This window comes from Sus scrofa, chromosome 15 (assembly GCF_000003025.6).
Source record: "Sus scrofa isolate TJ Tabasco breed Duroc chromosome 15, Sscrofa11.1, whole genome shotgun sequence".
Lineage (NCBI taxonomy): Eukaryota > Metazoa > Chordata > Mammalia > Artiodactyla > Suidae > Sus > Sus scrofa.
Genome location: NC_010457.5, coordinates 127,432,035 through 127,448,402, shown reverse-complemented (window position 1 = coordinate 127,448,402; position 16,368 = coordinate 127,432,035). Strand labels below are relative to the sequence as shown.

General features: G+C 37.6%; 1 pseudogene; it reads left to right on the top strand.

The window, feature by feature from the left end:
• On the top strand, positions 3,570-4,475 carry LOC100511416 (annotated as a pseudogene).

Below are 16,368 nucleotides of genomic sequence, written 5' to 3'. Positions count from 1 at the left end.
GAAAATGTTCAGTCACTAAAAGTATTTATCCTTATAAGAAGCACAAAGCTCTAGATACTTAAAGTCTGAGTAATATAAAATCAAAATGAGTGGTTTATGTGACTTATTCTAGGTCACAGAGTATATATACTATAGAAAAAAGAAATTTAACCACATTGTCTAGAGTTAAAACCCAGTGTTCTTTCCATGCTGATCAAATTTTCAAAATATGGCTAGTGCTGGGCACCTGGAAAATAGGTAAATAGCAGTAACATGAATTTATGTATACACCCCTTCAGGACTTCAAGTTTAACAGGTCCAGCAAATCTGTGATAATTCAAAGATTGAAAAGATTATTTTCACTAGTAGGCTACAATGTTAGGAATGAAAATTCAGCTTTTGAGATCCTTTTACCTTTTTCCCCATTATGCAACTTGGTGTTCTTAAGATTTATCCAAGTAGTTGCATGTATCATCAGTGAGTTTTTTTTAATTGTATGAATATATAATTTGACTATCCATTCTCCTATTGATGAATATTTGGGTTATTTCTACCTTTTGGTGTTATGAAGATTCTTTTTTAATTTTATTTGTTATTAAAACATAGCTGATTTACAATGTTCCTTCAATTTCTGTTGTACAGCAAAGTCACCCAACCACACACACACACACACACACACACACACACACACACACACGCATATATGTATATTCTAAGATTCCTTATCTTAATCAGAAAGTGCAAAGGAGAGCCTAAAAAGCTGCAAAGAGAAGAGTCACCTTGCCTTTCCTGGGCTAAGTGAATTAAAAGAACAAAACAAAACAAGACAAAAGCAAAATGGCCTTCACTCTATCCCCAGAATGTTCCAACAGGTAATTCTTTGAGTATTTAAAATAGCAACCTCCATCATCCTCACCTGTTGGAGTTCACATTATTTATTTTTGATATTATATTTACATGTTTGTCTTCCCAGGTAGAATATATACTATATGAGGGCGGGGATTGTGTCTATTTTGTTTACTGCATCCCTAGTACCTTGGCATGTAGTAGAGGCTCAATAAATATTTTTGGAAGGACAAAAGGAAGGAAGGGAGGAGAGAGGGAAGGAGGAAGGGAGGAAAAGGAAGGTAAGAAGGGTAGGAGGAAAGAAAAATTAAATGAAATAAAATGAAAGGGAATGTTGTATCATGTCTTTCTGAAACAAGAGGAACTTATGCTTCCTCATGAAACTAATGATCTCTATTTACCATAATATTTTCCTATACTTTTTTAAAATCTAAATTTATTTCACATTTGAATATTTTTTCTGAATACTCACTTAAAAGGAAATAAAAACTAAATTATTTTTATGGTTAAGATATAGCTATCCTTACAAAGCAATTAGTTTCTTTTCACATGTTTCATGTATAATGCCAGGAATATTTCAAAAAATAAAATGACTTGAATCATAATTACTAGTTTTTTCCTGCCAGATGCTTAAGCAATCACTAAGGCATCATTTTCTTATAGACTCTATTCACATGTACTTTAGGTTAGCTGTGTTCATGTTTTATAAGTTTATAGAAAAATATATCACCTCTGTATAAGGAAGCAGTAAAGCACATGACATTTGGTAGGTAGTCTCCAATTCGGTTTTTAGTTCTGAGTAAAACATGGTAAGCTTGAATTTTTACGTAAGTTAAATTGTAAAGATTTATGCATCAGAATGTCTTTCAGTTAATACTAAAGATATTATTATGGCTTATTATTTTACCAAGAGAAATTCAGATACTTTATGAAAAGATTCAGTTAGTTTTCTCATTATCCAATGATAATAAATAACAAATAGTTTATGCCTAGTGGACTATGTCTTAAGGTATCTTCCACTAAGGGATACTATTTACCTTGCCTTTGTATGCTAAATCATGGCTCATCAATTATAATCAGGTAAAGTCCTTTCAATCCATGTATCCATCTAACATAGTTCTTTAATACCTAATGAAGAAAATAAAAGAGCAAACATACACAGATTCACAGGAGATGGAAGAGAACCTTGAGCTCCAGGTGAGATATTGAATCAATATCTTGATTTCAATTATGAAACCTGAGCAGAGAACCTATCTATTCTATGCTTTGATTTCTGACCTATAGAATGAGTGAGACAACAGAGTGGTGCGAGGTTAAGCCACTGAGTTTGTTGTAACATTATGTGACTACAAATAACTAATACGGATCACTAATCATATTATTTGGAATATATTTTGTATAAGTTCAACCACATGAAATTCCTGATGCTTAACCATTTTTTTGTCACATAAAATAATGGCAATTTCATAGAGTTCAATGAATCCATGTGCTGATTAGTTAATTCTTTCTGGTTGTAGGACTGAGGTTCCTGGCAGCTAAAGGACACTGCAGTTACCTGTCACTTTCCATAGTTTACATGGTAGTTTGTTTCTGCAGAACTTGCAGAAGAATCTCTGACTTTCTCCAAAGTCAACCTCCAAATCTTCTTTTATTGGACTCTTCTGATTAGGTCAGGCCCTTTGATTAACAAAGGAGGGGGGTCTTATTTAAAGCTGCAAAATATTTTTACTTTTGCTATGTTATATTGATTAGAAGCCGGTTACACCTCTCACCTACACTCAAGCACAGGGAATTAAACAAGGCTATGTGTCATTTTAAATTACTCTTCACTTATGAGCTAGTAAATTTGTTAATAAGATTTGTTACAGACTCTGGAGAGTCTGTAATCAACTCTCCAGAAAACTGGAGTCTCTCAATCTCTCTGTCTCTGTTTCTCTCTCTCTTCATTGTCTAGCTTATATTCCAGGCAACAGATTTTCCATTACATGATTTTGTTAATTATAGACAACTGTAATTCACCATTTCCTATAATTAAATCTGTATCATTTTTATTATTGAAGTATGTTATTTTTGCCAATGTATCTTCTCCTAAATGCTTGGGGCTCCTTATTCATGCCCGGAGGTATTTTGTATATTAACACGACTACTGAGTTTTGTTCAAATTGCTTTGATGTTCTGGCTTTCTCAATTCACTTATTCACTCAGCAATATTTTTTAAAAACCTATAATATGTCAAGGTAGGAGGTGAATAAAGGTGTACAAATTCAAAAGTAGAGTTTATAAACTGTTGAGGGAGATTTACAGTAGTCAAATACTCATACACAAATAGAAGAATTGTGACTGTGACAACAGCTAACTAAAAAGAAAAAAGGACAAGACATCGCATGCGGTTCTGGGTCCTTTGCGCTCCGCGGGCCGGAGGGCACCGTGGATGGCAAGAGTAAATCGGAACGCGACGGGCCTGCTGGGCCAAAGCGGAGATGCCCAGGGATCCCTTCACCTCACACACCCAGACTGAGCTCCGAGAGTGGTCACTTTTCAAGCTCTGGCTGCTTGGCTGGATGTGGTTCCTCTGGTCACAACTAAAACCCTCTCGCTGCTCCTGTATCCAGGGAACAGGTCCTGGGGGCATCCCTGGACACCCCCTCTCCAAGGCTTCCAGTGCCCTCTTCCGAGAAAGTGAGACTTCGGACGAAGTGTGCAGGTCTTCGAAGCCTTGATTTCCTCATATGTGAAAGTTAATTGAATACTTTACCTCTCAAATGGAAGAAGATCCTAATATGGCCTCAGCAGTAGCTGCCATCTGGACTTTGCTGGAGTCTTGAAGAGAGATAAAGGGGAGACAATCCAGGGCCTGAGAGCGAATCTCACCAGTGCCACAGAGACCCTGTGTGGCGTGGACTCTTCTGTGGCCGTGCCCTCCAGCAGGGAGCTCCTCCTGCGCTTCATCGGCCTTTACCTCCCTGGAATACTCTGATTACTCCAAATGTAAAAAGATCGTGATTGAGCGGGGAGAGATTTTTCTCAGGAGAATATCACTGTCGAGAAAGACAATTGCAGATATGTGCCATACTTTCATCAAAGATGGGGCGAGAATACGAACTCACGCCTACTCCAGAGTGGTCCTGAGAGTCTTGGAAGCAGCCGTGGCAGCCAAGAAGCGTTTCAGTGTATACATTACAGAGTCACAGCCTGACTTGTCAGGTAAGAAAATGGCCAAAGCCCTCTGCCATCTCAATGTCCCCGTCCCTGTGGTCCTGGATGCTGCTGCTGGCTACATCATGGAGAAAGTGGATCTCGTCGTAGTTGGCGCTGAAGGAGTTGAAAACGGAGGAATGATTAACAAGGTTGGAACCAACCAGATGGCCGTATGCGCCAAAGCACAGAACAAGCCTTTTTATGTTGTTGCAGAGTTTCAAGTTTGTACGGCTCTTCCCACTAAATCAGCAAGACGCCCCAGGTAAGTTTAAGTACAAGGCAGATACTCTGAAGTCTGTGCAGGCCGGACAGGATCTCAAAGAGGAGCACCCATGGGTTGACTACACCGCCCTTCCTTGATCACACTGCTCTTCAGGGACCTGGGGTTGTTGACGCCCTCTGCGGTCAGTGACGAACTCATCAAGCTCCATCTCTAACCTCCGGCCCTTTCCTGATGCTTCTGGAGATCCGTCTGGAATGCGGGGAATAGGAAGGGAGGGGCCGGGGCACGTCTTCCTCTCTCACCAGTCAAGCAGCCAATAATCTAACTTGTATTAATCTAACTTGTATGTCTGGAAACTGGAAATGAATGAAAGCTGATGAAGTTGGGAGCAGCCTCTTGACCTCTCAGTGAGCCCAGGCCAAAACTGAATTGTTTTTTATGAAGCTTTATGGACTAAGGACTTAAAAGTATAAGTCTTAGAGAATTTTTTTATTCATTTAAGTCCCATCTAAGATATGTTCTTGGAGTTCAGCTGTGGTGCAACAGGATCGGCGGCATCTCTATAGCAGTGGGACACAGGTTGGATCTTGGATCCCCAGCCTGGCACAATGAGTTAAAGGATCCAGCTTTGTGGCAGCTGCCTCATAGATCCAAAACTGCAGCTTATGACCAGGGAACTCCATATGCCCTGGAATAGCCAAAAAAAAGAAAAAAACCAATGTTCATGCTTCCCCTAAAATGGAGCCTAAACTGTGCTTACATTTTTCTGGACACTTTCTTTCATTTCTGGTTTTCAGAAATACAAGTTAGATTACTAGTGAAAGATGTGCCCAGCCCCGCTCCCTTCATCTTCCAGACACTCCAGACTCATCTGCCAAAAGCATCAGTGAAAGACCTGTAGCCCTGAGAGAGCAGGAGTCCTAACCGCAGACAGGTGCCCCTTCAGCAGCTGTCAGCTGCCTGGGACACAGGCTGCACTTGGTGTGGTATGAGAAAGTCAGGAAACACTGCATCTGCACGAGGCTCCTAGTGGTAGATACAAGCCGGGGCTCTCTTCTCTGCAAAAAGAACAAGCCAAATGGAGTGGAAACTACTGTGAGAACCCACAGCAGGCAAAGTACCCTGCACGGCTCAACCACTGACATATCTGCAAACTTAAACTCTATATCTGGGAAGGATATGAATTTAAACACAATTGGGTCCTGAATGGCTTTTTTTTTTTTTTTTTTTTTTTTTTTTTTGTCTTTTGTCTTTTTTGTCTTTGTTGTTGTTGTTGTCACTGTTGCTATTTCTTGGGCCGCTCCCGCGGCATATGGAGGTTCCCAGGCTAGGGGTTGAATCGGAGCTGTAGCCACCGGCCTACTCCAGAGCCACAGCAATGCGGGATCCGAGCCGCGTCTGCAACCTACACCACAGCTCACCACCGCAACGCCGGATCGTTAACCCACTGAGCAAGGCCAGGGATCGAACCCGCAACCTCATGGTTCCTAGTCGGATTCGTTAACCACTGCGCCACGACGGGAACTCCCTGAATGGCTTTTTAAAAACTGTTCTTGGGAACAAATTCAGCGTCTTTTCAAATAAATTATATGAAAGATTAAAAAAAAAAAAAAAAGAAAAGAAAAAAGGACATGGTTTTGGATGACCTGATCAAGTCAGGTGAATCCACTATATGTCTCTGAGCTAGGGATGTTTGAAGTAGGTCTGAAAAATGAGAAGGAAGGATAGGCTTAGCAGAGAGAAAAGAACATCCAATACACAGGGCATTTCATGCACTAAAGCCCTGTAGTGGAAAGGAGCATGATAAGATAAAAGCTTAAGAAAAGCCCTGTTCAGCTAGAATGAAAACATTGGTATAGAACGAGACTGGTAGAGACTTAGAGACTGGATCACACCAGGCATATTAAATTCTATTCTCATTCTAAAAGCAGTAGATCACTGAAGATTTCTAAGCAGGGGGAGCAATATGATTGCATATAATTTTGTATCAAGCAGTAAGAAAAAATAGAGGACATTTCAGGATGGCTCTGCTTAGAGTAGTTAAGAGGGTGTTTAAGGCCCAAAATAAGATGTGGCAGTAGATATAACTAAGAAAGAAGCAACGAGATGGACAAAGGTATACAGATTCAAGAAATGTTTATGAGGCAATATTGATAGAGGGTTGGCTTTCCAGTATCCAGTCATCCCAGGTGGCTAGAAATGATGGAGTTAGTGAGACATTAGATTAGATGAAGGGCTTTTGGTGCTAAAATTGTAAAAGTCCCTCCCAAACTGGTAGGAGTTAGTTGGTAACCATAAGGGGTAAGTGAAGGATGATAATTTCAGGCTTGAAAGAGGGCCTATCCATTTTGTAGAGGGAATAATCTATAGAATATGTCTCCCATTTGGGAACAAGTGGACACTGAGTGATTTTCTGAGTTAACCTGATAAATATATTCCAAGACTGTAATTTCTCACATTTTTACTGTTCAATCATTTAGTCTTCTCTTGTATATGAAATTTTTATGCATGTATCACATCAATATTTTATGATCTATGACGCTGACTTTCTAGTTGGGGTTGGGAAGAGAAAATAGGGATATAGATAAGTTATATTTCAAATCACAATTAGAATTATGGGAAAGATGTCCAATGAGGAGGAGGGTTTCCAAGTGTGGAAAGAGTTGTGAAGTGCCTTGCAATGTTACTATGTTCAAGGAAAGCCTCGCTGGGAGGTAACATTTGAGCAAACATCTAAAGGAAGTGAGGGATTATGTTAGCCTACAACATGGAGAGGGGCATTCAATAAGAGAAGAAAACAATGCAAATTTCTGAGGCAAGAATATGCCTGGAAGGTTTAAGGACCTACAGAGAAGACCCAGAACTTGGCTACAACAAGGGAGCAAAGGGAAATTCACAGGACCTGAAGTGGGTAATGGAGGTGATGTGTGTTGCGAATGTGTAGTTAATTCCTGATGAACACCCTTGATGGAGGACAATAGCAGAACAAATTAAATTAGATAATTTTCTTTGTAGTAGTGTCATCACTGCTTGCCTAAATTTGTTCTGTGTATTATTCTTGAGAACACAGTGATTTGTTTTTGCCTTTTCAGCTTTGTTCCAAAAGCATATTTAACCTGTGAAATGGGTCTTTTCTTCTCTCTTTCTGTGTGTGTGTGTGTGTTTAAGAGTACAGAAAGGAGAGTAAATTTTACTGAAAAGTTTTACGTACAAGATACTATACTAGACATTTTTCATCAATTAGAATAATTATTAGATTATCACACAATTAGAGATAAATCACCTGGAAGTCAGAAAGGTACACAATAACTAGGATGTACCATTTTTTGTATAGCAGAGTTTCAAGTTTAGATCTAAGTTTGAAATCCATGATGCTGAAATGTTTGAAGGGGTAATCAATGATAAGGAGAGCTAACTTATACATATAATTTTGTATTTATATTAATAAAATATATAGGTATACATACTCATGCATAAATATTTAATATATAAATATATCTGCATGTGTATATATAATATATATATAAAGTGAGATATAAACTAATTACACTGTCAGATTAAAATGAGGTTTAGAAGAAAAATCTGCCAAATAAATCTCTAAAGAGTAATAAAGCAAATAATAAAAGTTACTAGTGAGAAAAATAAAAACAGATTAGAAAAGATTATTTTGACAATATCCGTGATCTAAAACAAAGGATGTTTCCGTGAGGTAAATGAGGGAGATTAAGAAAATGGGAGTGGAGGGGCATCTAGACTAGATTAACTCTGAAAGAGTGTCGTTTTAGGGATCCATAGGGTGGTAGAGTCCCTGAGAAGTCTGGGCATGGCTTTAGGAAGGAAAGGGAAAGAAACAGAGATGCTTAAAATGCCGCACAGTAGGTCACTGAGACTGACTACACTCAGCCCTCAGAATAGCTTCACCACAGAGTGAAATCACGGAATTCTGAGCCATGCTCGTTGGATATTCTGTACATTAGGACCTTTCTAAGTGAATGCCAGATGCCAGTAGCATCTCTTCCAACTGAGCATCACATCTAGATTTGATAATTAACATGCCTTATCTGTCACCATTTGGGGACAGTGAGTACTGCCAAGACCTTGTGACTTGTTAGACTTTTAGTTGAGATTTTAAAACACCATGGGAGGAATTATCCATCAACTCTATGTGTAGCACACCAAGAGGTAGGGAGTTTATTTATCATCTGTCTATTCACTAAGATTTTCAAGAAGCTTTTCAGAAAATCAAAATGGAAGGAACACTGAATTGTGATGGCAGGGAATGCTCTGATGATATGCATCTGCAGAGTGTACTTAACATGTTTGTTTAAAGAAAATGATACTATCTGCCTCCAGCGCTCCTGAGACTGATGGGGATTGTGCCTTCAAAGGACAATGATCACACCTCCATGGTTACCATAATGCAGGAACCAGCGAATCTGAAAAGAAAGCAACTACCTTTCCATGAGAGAAAAAAAAAAAATCCTGGCAACAAAGCTTATTAACACTGGAACTGGCTTTTAAATGATATAGTATAATCTATTCCAGGGGAAGTATTTAGGAGCAGAATGGCATTCAATAGGTTAATTTATATTTTAAATTAAATTTTTATAAATTTTAATGTTAACTGACTATAAATTCATTTATAATTTTAAAATAAAGTTTGTTAAATATGCTCGTACTCTCCGTAGGAGATTAGAGATGTGGTTTTGCTTAAGGTACACCATAAGTGAGTTGGCTATTGTAGGATTTTTTCCCATGGCCAATTTAGATTTAATTATTGTTAATTAGGCATAATAAATATTTCTTGATAACAAATGAATGTATATGATAAGCCACTTTTGTCCATTTCATTGGCCTTGTTCGTGGTTTTTAGTTGCTTATAATGTACAGTTATATTTCTTCAGCATGGGCTCAAATCCTAATTCATTTTCCTAAGCTTCTATAACCCCCAGCTATACCTATTCCCTCTTAGCATCCTTGGTTACTTATGGTTAGCTCTTCAGTTTAGTATATTCATATTTGCATCTTGGTAGCGTGAGCTGTTCGGTTTCTACTTCATGACATTGTCTCATCCTCTATCCTCTCCTTCATTTATAATTCAGTTCCCAAATTCCAGACTACCTCCTTGGGGAAGGTCCCTAAGTCCCCACTGTCTGTAGGTTTATATAATCCTCCTCTATTTTACTTATTTTCATTGCATATTTTAGATATCTGCATACCTCTCTTGACAGTGAACTCCAAAAAGGCAAAGACTGTATTTACTCATCTTCCAGTCATTTGCATACTTACTGCAATGCATACACAAAAGCATGTAGCATCATGAGTATTCTGAAGTAGGTGGTTAATTATGTATCAATATTTAATATGATTACTGAAAAATTCTTTCAGACCTACTCCTAGATGACCCACAACATTGGTCATGGATTCTACTATGGAAGCAACTGGTCTATTTTTTATTTTTATTGATCTCACTGAAGGGGCAAGACCCCCCATAATTTTTTACCTAGATTTTTGAAATAGCTTTCTAACTAGTTACGAGGTCTTCAGAGCATCCTTTTTCCAAGATCTTTTACAGGGTCATCAAAGTTTTTATTTTGAAATGATCTAGCTATATTACTCTCAAAAAATAACCACCATCAGTAACAACAAACTATTTTGGTGTGCCTTCAGAAGATATTCAACCAAGAATGAAGAATGTTGGCTGATGGGAACAGGATGAACTAAAAAGTGAAAATCAGCTTTGCCGATAATCAGTAAGTGTAGGATAGGCATTGCTGACAACCAGACTACAGTATTCCCATCAGAAACAGTGCTCAAATCAGGAAGTCAACAGGGCCATGTCAGCACCACAAACATGAAACAGTCCATCCTCTGACCAACATGAGTGATTACTGCTTCTTTCCCACCACAACTCTAGCCCAAATTTGATTTTCCTACTTCAGGTATACATTTATTGAGATATCCAGTCCCGAGTTATCCCCTGCTATCCAATAGTATCTAATTCAAAATTTACCCTGACTATCCTAATTCCTCCTTAAACTCACCAAACATAATCACAAATCCCATAAAAATCTTTCCTTAATCCTCCTACGCAATTACTCTCAAGTTTCCTCTGGCTTGTGTTCTCTGTTGCTTCAGCACAATTAATAAGCCTAATTTTAGGGTGTTTTATGAGTGCTCCTGGTGGGCTTTGATCATTGAACCTTGACAGGACACACTAAGAACTTTTCAATTACAAGTTATAATCAACCTCCTCCATCAGAGTATATGTCTATTTCCCACAATGAACGTCATTGTGGAGAATGAGAAATAATATTCTTGGGAGAATATTACTCATAGGTTTTGTTTGGAGGCAGAAATTGTGGTAAATTGGTAGATTTACACAAGTGGTAAGCAAGGTATTTAAGACATTTTATCTAAAACTCCACCTTGTATGTCCTCTGGTCATATGTCTTAAGACTTCCTCACACCAAAACTGCACCCTTCCCCCAAACACATCATGCATTTTCTTGTTATTGTGATGCACATTCTCTAGTTTACCAACACCCTGTGTGTGAAATCCCTGCTTAAATCCCAACCCAACTCCCACTTTTTTCCCTGGAAAATTCTGTCCAATTCCAACATTGAGAATGAACCACCTTCTTTTCTAAGTTCCCATAACCCTTGAACTCGTATTAAACCTAATTTTGTATATATTGATCTCTCTATCTGGATTATGAGCCCTTTGGGTTTTACAAGTCTACATCTTTATTCTTCAGACCCAATATAGTTTTTGAAAACAAGGCTTTGAAAATATATTTGATTAACTTCAGAGGCACTGACCCATGTAACAAAATCTTCAAGGCACTTGTTAATTATCCAGGATTTCAAGTTAGCATTTTAACACAGAGGTCACTTCTGGCTTAAAAAACAGGGGGAATAGTTGTCTCAAGCCATTGTTGCTTGGCAAGTTCTCTAAAAAAAACAGCAAAATTATAGATCCAAATATTACTACAGAGCACCAAGTCACAAAGGAGATGAAACTTTCTGGAAGAACATTTCCCAAAGGTTATATGGTATCCTAATGTACAGTCTTCTTCCACTCAGAGACATTGCTAGACAAATACCTATATTCAGGAAAAAACAAAAAACAAAAAAAAGAGTATCTGCTCTCCTAAGAAAATTAGCAATAATGTTCTTGCTCTTTTGTCTTCCACCAGTCTCAAAGTTTGAGTTGTTTAGTTTTAAACACATAAAAAAAATTATCTTTCATCAAAAATTGTCAAATATCATCAATGCTATATGGTCCCAAACAATCCATCCCTCCTCACTCTAACCTGTGCTGTGACAATTGAGTTGATTAAGTTGTAGTTTTTTTTGAATGATGTACCTCCTTGTGACGGTTGGACTTGGTTGTCCCCTACATCCTTAGCAACAAATATACACATACTACATAAAAAGAATGGTTTTTCTTTTCTTTGGTCTTTTTAGGGATGCACCTGCAGCATATGGAAGTTCCCAGGTTAGGAGTCGAATTGGCGCTGCCAGCCTACACAACAGCCACAGCAATGCAGGATCCAAGCTGCATCTGCTACCTACACCACAGCTCACAGCACTAAGCAAGGCCAGGGATTGAACCTGCATCCTCATGGATACTAGCCTGCTTTGTTACCACTGAGCCATGATGGGAACTCCAAAAAAAATGGTTATTCTTAACCATTTGCTATATCTTTTTATTGGTTTCAAACTGAGAGTGATGTTTTCTTGGCCCTGGCCTTCACTGCATTAAGAAGACTGAAGCAAGCAGACTGACTAGAATACAGTTACATCTTGAGAGACTTTTGTCATATTGTTTCTGATCGATAAATATATCATTTAGTTTAAACATTGGATATAATCGTGATGAACAGTGCACTCTGTTGTAGTGAATCCTTCCTAGATTACCACCAACATAAAGTAGTCTTTTCCTAAAGTGTCAAATCAGCCTTGCTCTGATAATCATTTCACAAACATGGAGTCTAAAGGATGGATACTTAGACCAGAGTTGAAGACAGTTTCAGTCTAACAAAGTTGATAATATTTTTAAATAACTTAAAAATCATATTTATAACATTTCATCAGTAAAATGTAACTGTTATACATTTTATTTCCAAATTTTACCACTTGGAAGATATTACTATTAGGAAATAGGTTATTATCTAGGAAATTGATTATATTTTGATGTCCTCACTTTTATAGATATCATTTTTTTTTCCTGCTATTTTTCTGTCCACTCCTCCTAGAAATCCTTGGCTCAGGCATTTGCTTACTTTTCCATTAATAATAACCACAAGTTGAAGGTGACAGTGAAATTTGCATAAGCAAATGAGTTGGTTGAAAGAACAGGGAGTTACAAGTCACATACTGAGGGAAAAAATATGGATATACAATGGAAAGATAAAAGATGAGATTCTCAATTATTATGTAAATGTATGTGCTGCTAATAATACCCCAGCTGCCCATAAGACCCAGCAGCACTTCTTTTTAGCCTTATATATTTAAAGTTTTTGGAAAAGTATGTTAGTTTTTTTATTTATTTTTATTTATTATTATTTTTTTTTTTGGTCTTTTTGCCATTTCTTTGGGCCACTCCCGCGGCATATGGAGGTTCCCAGGCTAGGGGTCGAATCGGAACTGTAGCCGCCAGCCTATGCCAGAGCCACAGCAACGCGGGATCCAAGCCGTGTCTGCAACCTACACCACAGCTCACGGCAACGCCGGATCCTTAACCCACTGAGTGAGGCCAGGGACCGAACCCGCAACCTCATGGTTCCTTGTCAGATTCGTTAACCACTGCACCACAATTGGAACTCCTAGTTTTTTTAAATAAAATTTTTAAAGAACAGTTTTAGATTTATGTAAAACTTGTAGAGAAAGTACAGAGTGCCCACATGCCCCACATCCATTTTATCATATTATTAACATATCACATTAATATTAATATTGGTCACAATTCATGAACCAGTGTTGATGCATTAGCATTCCCTAGAGTTCATACTTTATTCAGATTCTGCTAGTGCTTACTTTATGGTCTTTTTCTGTTGCAGGATCCCATCCAAAATACCACATTACATTCAGTCATCACATTCATGTCTCCTTAGGCTTCCCTTCATTGTGAAAATTTCTTGGACTTTCCTTGTTTTTCATGACCTTGATCATTTGCAAGGAATATTGATCAGATACTTTAGAGAATGCTCCTTGGTTGGGATTTGTCTGCTGATATTTAGGCTGCAGTGTTTGAGGAAATAAAACTGCAAAGATAAAGAGCTATTTTTATTCTGTTACCTCAAGGATGCTACTACTATTAACTTGTCTTATCGCTGTTGAGTTAACCTGTGTGTCCTGAAAGGTAGAGTTTGTCAGATTTCTCCATGCAAAATTCTCATTTTATGTCCTTTCAATACTGTACTCCTTAAGAGGAGGTCACACTTCAAGAGTAGGCAGGAAGTAAGGAAGCCTCCCTGAGGGCAGAGTTTCTGCATATATTATTCAGAATTTTTCCATATGGGAGATTTATTCATTCTTTCTGATTAACTTATTTTCACCCTATAGTTAAATAATCAGTCTCAACTCAGAGTTATTTATTTTTATATTGGTTATAATCCAACACTACTTTATTCTGTTACTAAAATTTTTCCAACTTTGCCCATATGGAGCTCTTTCCTTTGACTTCTGGGTCCCTTTGACATGTCTCCACTCTTTTTTTTTTTTTTTTTGAGCACTTTACAATTTTTGTCACTGCAGAATACTCAGGCTCATCTTACAGATTCTGTGATTTAACCCTAGAGTCAGTTTTTCTCAAAGGGTCTCTGGGTCCTTCTTTCTTTTTTTTCTTTTTTTTTTTTTTTTGAGACTATATTAAAAACAAAGATAAGGACACAAAAGTGTGTTCGTTGCTACTTTAGGGCCTCTTGGCTGAAAGAGCAAGGGGATATACATGTGCATGCCAATCCATGTACTTACACACATTGACAAATACTCCAATTCCAATATGCATACATTTGCATTAAGCTAAACAGGCATTTATGCTGATATCTCCAACTCTAATCCATTACTAGTGAGCTCATTGCTCATTCTTCCACTTGCTCATCTGTAATTTACCAAATTCCAGCATGAGATACTTGACTCCCACTATCTGACACCTATTTGGTTCATTGTTCAATTACAGTATACACATACAGTAGTTTCAAAAAATTAACTGGTACCCTCATGGGAAACAACCTTACCAAACGAAGTTCAGAGCTTAAATACAGTTCCTTTTGTCTTTGTTTTACCATTACCATTCATTTCCAAAATGCTACCTTTTCCCTGCAACCTCTTTAAAGACGTTATTTAATACACTTGTAGTATAGTTCCATACTTTCGTCAATCGTACTTCCATTCTGGAATCACCTAACCTACTAAATGGTGTTTTAAATATTCATATATCATTATTTTTTCTGAGAAGTCCTGTGAGTTTTGACAAGTGCTTTTTGTTGTGTGCCTATAATTACGCTGTCATATACAGTAGTTTAAATATATTTGTTGGGCTTTAAGTGTCTATTATTTTGCCAATACTACTCTTTCTTGATTATTGTAGTTTTATAGTTTATCTTAAAAGTGAATAGTGTAGGAGTTCCCATCGTGGTGCAGTGGTTGACGAATCCGACTAGGTTGCGGGTTCGATCCCTGGCCTTACTCAGTGGGTTGAGGATCCTGCATTGCTATGGCTCTGAGGTAGGCCGGCAGCTATAGTTCCGATTCGATCCCTAGCCTGGGAGCCTCCATGTGCTGCGGGAGTGGCCCTAGAAAAGGCAAAGAGACAAACAAACAAACAAAAGTGAATAGTGTAACTTCTCCAACTTTGTTCTTTTTAAATACTGTGATTGTTATACCAAGACTTTTGCCCTTCCACATAATTTTTACTATCAGTTTGTTGATATCTACAAAGTAGCTTGCAGGGATTTTGACTGGAATTACAATTACTCTATAGATCAGGGTGCAAAGACTTGACATATTAATAATATTGACTCTTCCAATCCATGAACATGGAATCTTTTTTATTTATAGGTGATTATTTATGATTGCTCTCATCAGTATTTCAGTTTTCTGAAAATATATCCTGCAAAAATTTTGATATATTTGTACCTAAGTATTTCACTTTTAGCATTATTGTAAGCAGTATTTTTATAGTTTTAAATTCCATTTGTTCAATGCTTGTATACAGGAAAGCAGTGGATTTTTGTACAGTCTCCTTTATCCTGCGACTTTGCTAAACTCGTTTATTAATTCAAGGGGTATTTCTGTAGATTCTTTGAAGTCTTCTGTGTAGATGATTATGTTCCAATGAATAAAGGCAGTTTTATTTCTTTCTTTCAAACCTGTATACATCTTTAGCTGAGGCTTCTAGTATGTTACACATATACATGTAGAGCTGATGATGGCAAAGTGACAAAGGTAATGAACTATCCTGAAAGGTGAAAACCTAAGCTGTTATCAGTGGAAACACTGAGGAGTGCATCACAAACCTATCATCGGCGCCCTGAAGGGAACACAGTAATGCTCTAAGGTTATTCAACACCATAGAACAAACAATATGAATGTATGGGAGCATGAATACTGCACAAAGCATGTAGAAATAGCAAAAACAACCACCTCAAAATGGATATTTCATAGAGATAAATACAAAATCTATATAATAATAAAAAAAATTGAACACAAGGCCCAGAGGTTGCACACTTCACAAGAATCTGCTTAGATTCTGCCCCCAGAATCTCCTGAGAATATTTCTTTTCATAGCTCAGAGTATTTGTATTTGAACAAGATTACCTTGTAAAGTTTAAGGCTTTGAAATCTCAAGTGAAATTTAGCATCAATTTCACCATCAGAAAAAATTAAATTTATTGTAGAGATGATAGATAAACAGCAAGTAATAGTCAGTAGCTTATTGAATATATCCATTTCTTTGGTCCTCTCTCTGTTATTGGCAACTGGGTTACTAGGGCTGATAAGAGTTGCTTTGAACAACCAAATGTTACACCAGTTGGATGTACTTTAAAATATATATCGTGCTGTATTGTCTTTAAGTACAAAGACCCCTCCAATCATGTCACCTAAGGATCATT